Source organism: Oncorhynchus gorbuscha, linkage group LG15, assembly GCF_021184085.1.
Source record: "Oncorhynchus gorbuscha isolate QuinsamMale2020 ecotype Even-year linkage group LG15, OgorEven_v1.0, whole genome shotgun sequence".
Taxonomy (NCBI): Eukaryota; Metazoa; Chordata; class Actinopteri; order Salmoniformes; family Salmonidae; genus Oncorhynchus; species Oncorhynchus gorbuscha.
In genome coordinates, this window is record NC_060187.1 from 70,561,795 (window position 1) to 70,573,906 (window position 12,112).

Sequence of the window (12,112 nt, forward strand, 5' to 3'; positions counted from 1 at the left end):
AGTGGGAGGGTATGGGGGTGTGGTGAGTGGGAGGGTATGGGGGTGTGAGTGAGTAGGGAGGGTATGGGGGTGTGAGTGAGTAGGAGGGTATGGGGGTGTGAGTGAGTGGGAGGGTATGGGGGTGTGAGTGAGTGAGTGGGAGGGTATGGGGGTGTGAATGAGTAGGAGGGTATGGGGGTGTGAGTGAGTAGGAGGGGAAGGGGTGTGAGTGAGTGAGTGGGAGGGTATGGGGGTGTGAGTGAGTGGGAGGGTATGGGGGTGTGAGTGAGTGGGAGGGTATGGGGGTGTGAGTGAGTGGTGAGTGAGTGAGTGAGTGGGGTGAGTGAGTGAGTGGTGAGTGAGTGAGTGGTGGGAGATGGGGGTGGGGTGTGGTGAGTGAGTGGGAGGGTATGGGGGTGTGAGTGAGTGAGTGGGAGGGTATGGGGGTGTGAGTGAGTGGGAAGGTATGGGGGTGTGAGTGAGTATGAGGGTATGGGGGTGGGTGAGTGAGTGAGTGGGAGGGTATGGGGTGTGAGTGAGTAGGAGGGTATGGGGGTGTGAGTGAGGAGGGTAGGGAGGGTATGGGGGTGTGAGTGAGTAGGAGGGTATGGGGGTGTGAGTGAGTGGAGGGTATGGGGGTGTGAGTGAGTAGGAGGGGAAGGGGGGGTGTGAGTGAGTGAGTGGGAGGGTATGGGGGTGTGAGTGTGAGTGGGGGGGTATGGGGGTGTGAGTGAGTGGGAGGGTATGGGGGTGTGGTGAGTGAGTGAGTGAGTGGGAGGGTATGGGGGTGTGAATGAGTGGAGGGTATGGGGGTGTGAGTGAGTAGGGGGTATGGAGGTGTGAGTGAGTAGGAGGGGAAGGGGTGTGAGTGAGTGAGTGGGAGGGTATGGGGGTGTGTGAGTGAGTGGTGAGTGGTGAGTGAGTGAGTGGTGAGGTGGTGGTGGTGAGTGAGTGGTGAGTGAGTGAGTGAGTGAGTGAGTGGGAGGGTATGGGGGTGTGAGTGAGTGAGTGAGTGGGAGGGTATGGGGGTGTGAGTGAGTGAGTGGGAGGGTATGGGGTGTGAGTGAGTAGGAGGGTATGGGGGTGTGAGTGAGTGAATGAGTGGGAGGGTATGGGGGTGTGAGTGAGTGAGTGAGTGAGTGGGAGGGTATGGGGTGTGAGTGAGTCAGTGAGTGGGAGGGTATGGGGGTGTGAGGAGTCAGTGAGTGGGAGGGTATGGGGGTGTGAGTGAGTAGGAGGGTATGGGGGTGTGAGTGAGTGAATGAGTGGGAGGGTATGGGGGTGTGAGTGAGTAGGAGGGTATGGGGGTGTGAGTGAGTAGGAGGGTATGGGGGTGTGAGTGAGTAGTGAGGGTATGGGGGTGTGGTGAGTAGGAGGGTATGGGGGTGTGAGTGAGTGAGTAGGAGGGTATGGGGGGTGTGGGGGTGAGTGAGTGAGTAGGAGGGTATGGGGGTGTGAGTGAGTAGGAGGGTATGGGGGTGTGAGTGAGTAGGAGGGGTATGGGGGTGTGAGTGAGTAGGAGGGTATGGGGGTGTGAGTGAGTAGGAGGGTATGGGGGTGTGAGTGAGTAGGAGGGTATGGGGGGTGTGAGTGAGTAGGAGGGTATGGGGGTGTGAGTGAGTAGGAGGGTATGGGGGTGTGAGTGAGTAGGAGGGTATGGGGGTGTGAGTGAGTGGGAGGGTATGGGGGGGTGTGAGTGAGTGAGTGGGAGGGTATGGGGGTGTGAGTGAGTGAGTATGGGGGTGTGAGTGAGTGAGTAGGAGGGTATGGGGGTGTGAGTGAGTGGTGGGAGGGTATGGGGGTGTGAGTGAGTAGGAGGGTATGGGGGTGTGAGTGAGTAGGAGGGTATGGGGGTGTGAGTGAGTAGGAGTGGGGGTGTGAGTGAGTAGGAGGGTATGGGGGTGTGAGTGAGTAGGAGGGGAAGGGGAGTGTGATGGTGGTGGGAGGGTATGGGGGTGTGAGTGAGTGAGTGGGAGGGTATGGGGGTGTGAGTGAGTGGGAGGGGAGGGTATGGGGGTGTGAGTGAGTGAGTGAGTGAGTGGGAGGGTATGGGGGTGTGAATGAGTAGGAGGGTATGGGGGTGTGAGTGAGTAGGAGGGTATGGAGGTGTGAGTGAGTAGGAGGGGAAGGGGGTGTGAGTGAGTGAGTGGGAGGGTATGGGGGTGTGAGTGAGTGAGTGAGTGAGGAGGGTGGTGGGGTGAGTGAGTGAGTGAGTGAGTGGTGAGTGAGTGAGGGTGGTGAGTGAGTGAGGAGGGGGTATGGGGGTGTGAGTGGTGAGTGAGGGGAGGGTATGGGGGTGTGAGTGAGTGAGTGGGAGGGTATGGGGTGTGAGTGAGTAGGAGGGTATGGGGGTGTGAGTGAGTGAATGAGTGGGAGGGTATGGGGGTGTGGTGAGTGAGTGAGGAGGGTATGGGGGTGTGAGTGAGTCAGTGAGTGGGAGGGTATGGGGGTGTGAGTGAGTCAGTGAGTGGGAGGGTATGGGGGTGTGAGTGAGTAGGAGGGTATGGGGGTGTGAGTGAGTGAATGAGTGGGAGGGTATGGGGGTGTGAGTGAGTAGGAGGGTATGGGGGTGTGAGTGAGTAGGAGGGTATGGGGGTGTGAGTGAGTAGAAGGGTATGGGGGTGTGAGTGAGTAGGAGGGGTATGGGGGTGTGAGTGAGTGAGTAGGAGTAGGAGGGTATGGGGGTGTGAGTGAGTGAGTGAGGGAGGGTATGGGGGTGTGAGTGAGTGAGGAGGGGGTATGGGGGTGTGAGTGAGTAGGAGGGTATGGGGGTGTGAGTGAGTAGGAGGGTATGGGGGTGTGAGTGAGTAGGAGGGTATGGGGGTGTGAGTGAGTAGGAGGGTATGGGGGTGTGAGTGAGTAGGAGGGTATGGGGGTGTGAGTGAGTAGGAGGGTATGGGGGGGGGTGTGAGTGAGTAGGAGGGGTATGGGGGTGTGAGTGAGTAGGAGGGTATGGGGGTGTGGAGTGAGTGGGAGGGGGTGTGGATGGGGGAGGGGGGTGTGAGTGAGTGGGAGGGTATGGGGGTGTGAGTGAGTGAGTATGAGGGTATGGGGGTGTGAGTGAGTGAGTAGGAGGGTATGGGGGTGTGAGTGAGTGAGTAGGAGGGTATGGGGCATTCAGCACACCACAGAGAATTGTGGGTGTGTATAAATGTTGTTATGAGTGACAGGGATACTGGATAGTATACAAGATGGCCCTGCCAGCTGGACTCTGCTCAGTGTGTGTGTGTGTGCCCGCACCCGTTTGGCTACATTTACGGAGCCCAGCCTGTCCTTGTCGGAGGGCAGCGGAGCGCGGCGCCAGCTGAGACACACAGTGGGCAGCTCGGGCCGTCTGGGACATTTTGTTAGAGCGAGACATGGCTGGCATCAACCACAGATAGAGAGGGCTTGATCTCTATTCACCACTGCTGGAGTCACTCAGTCACTCTGAAGTGGCTTCCTCTCCTTTATCTTAACTGATCTGAAAAGAAAGTACCCTAATAAATAAAGAATGCTTACCAGATAAAGCTGTCACCAGCCTAGTTTATTCCCTATCAGCAAAAAGGAGATGAGGGGAGGAAATCACTTTGGAGAGGGAGGAAAAGTTTCAGGTTTTATTAGTCGTATGTACAGGATACACATGGTGTATATACTGTCCAACTAAATTGTTACTTGCACGTTCCTTCTTGACAATGCAACAACAAGAAATACAATATAAGAATACGAACATAAAGTAAACGACTCAGTATAATAGAATAAAGACATAGTAAATAAATACATAGTCGATGATCATGGGAGTGATGAAGAGCAGAGAGGACGGAACAAAGCAGAGATGGTGAAGATTATTAGTACTTCAGAGCCTGTTATGGAGACACAGCACCGCCATGTGGACAACAGGCTGTATTACACCCTAATCACCAAGTAACACTCCTTTCTACGTCCTATAACTGGACGTATAAGACCTATTAAACATGCCATGTTCTGAACAATAATGACTTCATACATGTCAGGGGGAACTACGCTGAGATCATTTTAAGAAATGATCATTTATTATTGGGGCGACAGGTAGCCTAGTGGTTAGAGTGTTGGGCCAGTAACCGAAAGGTTACTCCATGAAGGTTCAATAAAAATGGACAGTTTTCATAGTTTTACTGGGAAACCAAAGCGTTTTTATTTTATTTACATGTTGTGGTCTAATTGAAAACAACTGCTATTTACATGTGTAAAGGTCATTGGATGCTCCATTGTTTACATTCCAGAGCGTTGCTATAAGATCATCAGTACCACAGTCATAATTATAAGCCTAACATTCAATCAAGGGCCAACCAAATTACTTTCCCTGTGTAACTCTTCTCCAATTAGCTGAGCTCCTTATTTCCCTTTAACACTCCCTCATTAGCATAATCCCCTGGGCAATGATGGGGAGGATAAGGGGATGGGGTCACACCGTGTGTGTACGTATTCCTATCTTATTTTTAGAATTGGTACTTGTGGTCATGGTTCATTAGATGAAGGTACGACAGTCATTATGTCTGATTGTCTGCCTCTCTCCACGTGACTGTAGTCTACACTAATGTAGACCTTCTGTAAAGGCAGAGACACACTTTCTCTGCATCTCTGCTTGCTCTCACACACACGTACACACTTTCTCTATACCTCTCACACACACGTACACACTTTCTCTATACCTCTCATCCACACACACTTTGTTTGCACCTCTGTCTCACACACCCTATAGACTGTAGCTAGGCATACTTCATTACTTGGGGATTACATTTAGAATTCCGCTTTCAGAACCTTTCACCACAAATGAAACGATGTTGTGTAATGTAGGGTTATTCCTGTGCATGTGGGACGACTCCAGCATGTGAATGTTCTCACTATCTTCTTAATGTTCTCTCTTTTCTCTCCCACTTATCCCCTTTTACTTCCCTTCTATTCTTTGTCTTCCTTCCTATCTCACTTTTTCTGTCATCTACTTTCTTTTCTCTCATTTCTCCTACTCTCCCTGTCTCTCTCTCTCTCTCTGCAGGTACTCGACTGCCAGTGAAGGGCCCCACTACAAGCGGTGTTATAGGAGGGCTCATTGGGGTGGTTCTGCTGCTGGCCATTATCGGCAGTGTTGTGGTCTTGGTCCGCAAAAAACGCAACCAGCACAATGGAGAGTGAGTGTTTGTGTGTCTGTCACTTATACTAAGTGATCGTCCTGTTTGTTTTAATTCCCTCCTTTCTCTCTTTCTCAGTGGTCCACCCAAGTACAAGCCCCTTCCCCCTAACAAGCAGCAGACTACCACCAGCAGCTCTTCTGATACGGTGAGGGATGCTGGCCAGCCAGTTTAGACTTGCTGTTATGGCCCCTCAATTTGTATTTTACAACACCACAACATGTTTTTAGCAACATTGTTAAATGATAAAAAGATTATGCTGATTAGGAAAAACCCTCCATCTGAAATAGGTTTTCAAATCAAGATCAAATCTAATTTTATTAGTCACATGTGCCGAATACAACAGGTGTAGTAAACCTTACAGTGAAATGCTTACTTACTTACTAACCAACAATGCAGTTTAAAATAATGTGGATAAGAGATAAAAGTAACAAGTAATTAAAGAGCAGCAGTAAAATAACAATAGCGAGACTATATACAGGGGGTTACCGGTACAGAGTCAATGTGTGGGGGGACCGGTTAGTTGAGGTAGTATGCAGTTAGTTATTAAAGTGACTATGCATAGATGTTAACAGAGAGTAGCAGTGGTGTAATGAGGGAGGGGGGTCACTGCAAATAGTCTGGGTAGCCATTTGGCTAGATGTTCAGGAGTCTAATGGCTTGGGGGTAGAACTGTTTAGAAGCCTCTTGGACCTAGTTTTACCCAAACTCAGAGTACATGAGAATAATCCTGTGTGTGTGCATGCACATCTGCAGCTGAACACCAGTCGAGACCCTGTGGAGAGAAAGGATGGATCCGTGGACCACCTGTACTACGCTCCGCAGGATGCCGAGCCCAGCACAGTAAGAATACAGCCATACATGGGGTGCATCTCTCAATAGTCCTTTCCTCAATCTTCAGACATGAAAGACCTGGACGGGTGAAAGCAAATTCCCAGCTGGCCTCCTTGATAATGCTTCCATCTGGCCTGTGTTTTCCTATCAGTAAAGATGGAGTGAATGGAGACCAGGAGAGGAAGCCATTGTAGACTATCAAGATACATTAAGCTCTGTAGCTTTGGCTTATAAAGTGCCTCAACCCAACTCTAGTTCATTATCTATATCTATAATACATCCTGGTAAAGGATTTATGAAACAAAAATAACTCAATCATTTAACATCTACTTATGATCATTAATTCATCAGTTACTCAACATGATTGCCCTATTTACCAGTACACAAACATGAGAACGTGTAGGAAACTGAAGGGTATGGAGGGTTGCTATGTGGATAGAAGCTGTTACACTGAACATGCTATAGATAGAAACATGTGTTTTTAATACTGTAGCAACCATTGCCTTGGTAAGCTAGTTACAATTTTCCCCCTGTGATTTAACCCTATTGGAACAGTGGTTAGCAAGTTTGCCCATATGGGCTGGAAGACCTGGGGTCAAGACTCTCAAAAGGTGTTGCTCTGTCAGTTTGTTGGCTAATGCGAGGGTCACTAGAATACTATGAAGACTGCATTGGTTCTCCTTATTTTTACATGATTATTAAGATTTGATCTTTCCCACCAGGACCTGGATGCGTGCAGTGATGAGGAATACAATTGTGATGCGGAGGAGTTGCGCTACGCTGACGCCCCTTCTGGCTGGGATGAACCCAGGCTGAACGAAGTCCCGCCCCTGTACGCCCCCAACCAGTACAAGCCCAATGATTACCATGACAACGAGGAGGACCACCCCCCTGCCGCCGGTGCGACTCGTGGAGAGAGCTTTGTGTCCCAGGCCATGTTTGTGTGAAGACATTGGGAGACATTGGAAGTGTGTGTGGGACTAAACCTGTTTGTACGTGAAGAACATCGGACACTGGATGTGTGTGTCTGTGGGATAGCTGCGGTGTGTGGTGGTTGTAGTCATTGCCATCCAATCAGTATCTCCAATCTAGAATTTTACATTGTGAACTAAAGTGAGTGAATGTATTGGGTTCTAATAACGGGAATCATGTTTTTAAAAGGGGGATCTGCTTTACCGTTAAAATGCTGTGTAAGTAAGACACAACATAAAAGAACACTAACTTTTATTGGGGTTCGTTGAAACTCCTTTGAATGTTGTGGTTAAAGTCCCATGTGTACAGTAAGTGTGTGAGATTGTTTAATAGGCACAGATCCAGGGCTAGCTGACCCTCTTTGAATCTTAACCATTACCATTACGGGATGACCTTGGATCAGATCAGTGTGTATTGATAGTTCCACTGTACTTTGGAATGTAGATGGGCTCTGGGGTCAGGAGACTGGTACATTACTCTGAGCTAAAGGCAGTAGGATGATGTTGCCTATAGACACTGTTGTAAGGTCAGTTGTGTGTTTTACTACCTAAGGATTATGTTTAAGGTTTTACATAATGTAATCTGATCCTAGATCTGTGTCTAAAATACAATTCTGGATTCCTGGAGCCCAATACAAGCCATAAGAGAGGGACAATCAATTGCCTGAACAAAAATTTAACAATGTAAGTTACTTACAATCTTGTATATATAAAAAGGAAATCTCTGTTACCTTTTAACATTGACGTGTCTAAACATTGATGATTTGTGCCTGTTCGCTCAGGATTTAAAAGCTCTATTCACATGCTCTACCACAGTATGTTGGTTACAGAATGTACTACGTAGGCCACTGTTGAAATGTCCAATATTGTCAGGGTCTAGGTTTTTATACAATTTCAGGGTCTTCTTCTCTATACAATCACTTAATTGTTAAACCAGATGTGCCTATTTTTGTCGCATGTCAGATTATAAAATGTGAATCAAACAGAATTCTGAATGATTTTGTCATGCTTTGTAACAGATTAAATGTACCTGTTTTTACTGCGCTATGTATGTTTTTAATAAAGCAAAGCCTGATGCGCTGGTTACTTGATGATTCATTAAACATTTAAACTGTGTATCCAGTGTGGTCAGATCATTCTAAAGTTATGGTCAGTATTGCCTCATCTTGCTGAATGTTTTTTGATTTATCTGATGAGTTGGGGAGTTAGTGGAAGTACATAAGAGTCCAGAAGGGGGAACTCTTGAGGCTTGAGAAAAAAGTTAGTGCTATCCGGAATCCTTGGGACATCGGTAACCTTAACCGTTTTATATTTCAACTTCGATGACTTTCCCCTGAGAACTCCTGTGAAGAGGCTGTCCACTCCACCCTATAGGCCTAGAAATCTATATTTTCCTCTCAACCAGCGGTATAAAACGTCCTTCTGTAGCCCTGTAACTAACCTGTTGTAATGATGCTCAGTACATTCACACTTTATATCATGTTTTATCATTTGTATCACGTTACTTTGACACATAACTAGTCAATACAGAGGACGTACAGAACACAGAGAAAGAGGCCTGTTACAGCTTTACACTTCAATAACAGTTGAACTGCCAAACAATCCGGTAAGGATTCAGTCTATGCCTGTGTCGGCAGGATCACCCTGCAGTTTGGAGCCAATGATCAAACCAAGGTTTGGGTCGGTGAAGTAATCTGAAAGAGAGAAAACATGTTAATTATTGGTATAATTAATATCCCTGTCTGTATATTGGTGTACGTGTCAGTTTGTGTTGTTGATTGAACCCACCTGCTGCATACTCTCGAATGTCTGTGGGTCTTTTGAGAAATGCATCTCTGTAAAAAAAACAAGAAGCAGGTACCCAAGCAATCGGTCAGTTAGACTTCATTACTGTCGCTAAATATGAAATAGAATTATATTCGTTATTGATGTCTGGAGCTTGAGATCCCTAATTGAGATGGAGAATAATATGTCTGAAAATATACCGCCAGCCAATTAACAATGTCACGACTTCCGCCGAGGTTGGCTATCCTGCCCGTTCAGGCTGTGCTCGGCGGTCGTGGTCACCTTCCTATTAGCCACTACCGATCCCTTTTCTGTTGGTTTTGTCTGATTGTTTTCACCTGTGTGTTAGTTAATTAGTATCTGTATATAATGTAGGTTGTCCCGCCCTTGTTTTGTTTTTGTCATTTCGTTTCGGCTGTCGGTGTTTTTGTGTTTTATTTCTCCGGTTTGTCTGTTATTCCTGTTTTGGATATTTTTCATCCTGTTTGTATCTTGGGTTGTCCGTGTTTATTTTTATTCACCGGAGAATAAACCTCTATTCACTATTTGCTCTCTGCGCCTGATTCCACCCACCTTGACTAGTCGTGACAAACAAACCTTAAAAAGTCGCTTATTAAGGCCTCCACCTCTGGATGCGCTCTCTAATATATATTGTTGGCTTTGCATGTCCCAGGATAAATATAATGGTGAATTCCCTTAACTTTACTGTCCATTCTACTCTTTCCCATGCCTCATGATATTGGGAAAAGCCAGGTGGTCAATAGCAGATTTAAAGTTACCCCACGTGATGTTTGTCATTGCTGAGCCTATCTTTACCCAATTAATTTATACTAGCTAACTATTAGCTGGATTAATGCAAAAAATAATGCAGTTATAGTGATAGAACATTAAATCCTATTGTATTTTAATTCCTAATTATATAGAACTAGCTAACTAAATGTTGTTGAAGCCAAGGAGCACTAAGGAGCACTCATGAAGCTACCTACAGTAGTGTTAGCTAGCTAACTAACCTTAAATTGTCGGAGTTGCTGCTGTTGCTCGATGCTTAATGCACAAAAGTCCCGTTTCTCCAAACCACGTTTGTCAGCCATTTGATCTCATCAGCTCGCTAATATTCCTTTGATAGCCTGCTTGCTAGCTCCTGTTAGGAAGTGCTATTTCTTATGTAAGTGACCAGCATACTGCTATTGCATTGTTATAACTGAGACAACACATAGCAACATATTCTCACAGTAAAGGATGTGGGGCCCCCTACAGGATAACTCACGCACACACACCCCCACCCAGCACACACACCAAATTTCCCCCTTTAGCTGAACGGATGTGACGGCGGGATTCTAGAGTGACGGACGGCCCAGCTGAGCCAATGGTGGAAGACTACAGACGGACGGCCCAGCTGAACCAATCCAAAGATCCGATCTCCCAGGATCAACCTACTTTCTGTTTTGTATAAATTGTATTGTAACGGTTCACTCTTTCTCTTTTCCTGCTGTTCTGTGCGAGCGAACGGGAGAGCCGTATTTACGTGTACCAGATATTCTCACTCTGAATAAACTGTCGCTTGTAAGCACAATTTGAACACCTTGTCTGAATCGATCCTTAACCGGCTCACCCTTCTACATATCCTTTTATCAACACTCCCGTTAATATCTTTACCAAAACAAAACATCGCCTGTTGTTGATAAGCTCCGCTGTTACTATGGCAACAGTCTGAGTAGAACAGAAGCAACACTTTTCCCAGAGCTTATCTTTGCTTTCCCCCATGACATCTCTGTAGGTCTCTATGGCTCTGGGTGGCAGCCAATGTGACAATGTTTTTCAGAGCCTGTATTGAGGGATCCAGCCACAGGACATGAGAGTTCTGTCATATTACCCAAACAGCTCATCATTATGTTGTGACCTAAGCAAGTACCTCTGTAGTAGATGTCTCTACTATAGGTCCATGCAGGGAGACCAGAACACTCATGGATGGACACACAAATTTTCTTTAGAAAATGTTCCTTTTCTACTCAAGGTACTACTCAAGTGGAATACCTAAGGTTCAAAGATTTGGGTAGCAAGCAACCATTAATATGAATTCATATGCTTAACTTTATTACAATAATTTGGTTACAGATTAAAATCTTAGAATTGTATTGAGGGGGTTTGGAGGTGTGTACACGTGAGGGACTTGGTATAGAGAAGCCTGGGGACAAGCTCTCTCAAAGGAAGGGGTTAATGAACTTAACCCAACAATAGTGACCTATAGTGACCTTGTCAAGAGGTTTAGACCACTTGTTGTAACAGTTAAGGTGTCACAAACCCCATCACATTCATTAGGCCAATTACTGTCTGGAACATTTTCAAGTGTCCCCCTGATTATTCTTCCATCAAGTTCATTAGGCAAAATACTGTTAGGCGTACTGTTCATGTAAAAACTTTACTTATCCAGTTGCGGCCCACTTCTTGGAGGCAGGCCACTCGATTTCCTTTCTGCGTTATATTGGCATCGAACATGTCACCCTCCCTAGGAGTGGGGGTGACCTTGATCATTTATTGTTAAAACGAGAGGCTGCCTGGATCTTTAACTTAAAGACCCTTGCACCATTCGGTCTCAATGTAGACTTTGATCTGAAGCCATTCTTGTGATTATTGTGACTTTGCCATTGTAATTGTTTGTAAACTTGTGTAGTCAAATTAATCTAAATCAAATCAAATCAAGTTTATTTGTTACATACACATGGTTAGCAGATGTTAATGCGAGTGTAGCGAAATGCTTGTGCTTCTAGTTCCGACAATGCAGTGATAACCAACAAGTAATCTAACTAACAGTTCCAAAACTACTGTCTTATACACAGTGTAAGGGGATAAAGAATATGTACATAAGGATATATGAATGAGTGATGGTACAGAGCAGCATACAGTAGATGGTATCGAGTACAGTATTGTAATGACCCGACTCGATCATAAAGGAACAATTGTCCAGACAGAGGCTTGAGTTTACGAATTGACGGTTTATTACACCAACTTTACACAGGCTACTGTTTGGGCCGTAGCACACGCCAAATAGATGACACAAGCCAATCGTGACCTTCTCTTGTGAAGCCCAGACGTAAGAGAGAGAGAACAAAAGCTGAACCTGGTCTTAACTTCCAATGCTCCACCCCCCTGCCCAACCCCCCTCCACGCCACTCCACCAACCACCAGGATGCCCGGCATCAGAACATTCCAGGCATTCCCGTGATTGGCAGATAGCAGGTTGATTGACAGGTTGGACCCCCAGGATCAACACCGGGTACTGGTCAGTACAACACAACCACCTCCTAGCCTAACACATAACACACAGCTGTCTGTGCGGGTCGCTACACAGCCCCCACCACAAAGTCCCTCGTCCCCGAGGGAACAAACAAAGTCTCT

At 46.5% G+C, this 12,112-nt stretch overlaps 2 long non-coding RNA genes across 2 annotated transcripts; one reads left to right on the forward strand and one right to left on the reverse strand.

The window, feature by feature from the left end:
* The first annotated feature begins 5,216 nt into the window (after positions 1–5,216).
* On the forward strand, positions 5,217–8,047 carry LOC123997921. The gene is made up of 3 exons (XR_006832199.1): positions 5,217–5,274; positions 5,883–5,969; positions 6,683–8,047. It is a non-coding gene; the product is annotated as an uncharacterized LOC123997921 (long non-coding RNA).
* A 348-nt stretch (positions 8,048–8,395) lies between these two features.
* On the reverse strand, positions 8,396–9,963 carry LOC123997920. Its single transcript, XR_006832198.1, has 3 exons — positions 9,727–9,963; positions 8,720–8,766; positions 8,396–8,625 (listed from the first exon to the last, which is right to left on the reverse strand). It is a non-coding gene; the product is annotated as an uncharacterized LOC123997920 (long non-coding RNA).
* Positions 9,964–12,112: the final 2,149 nt, after the last annotated feature.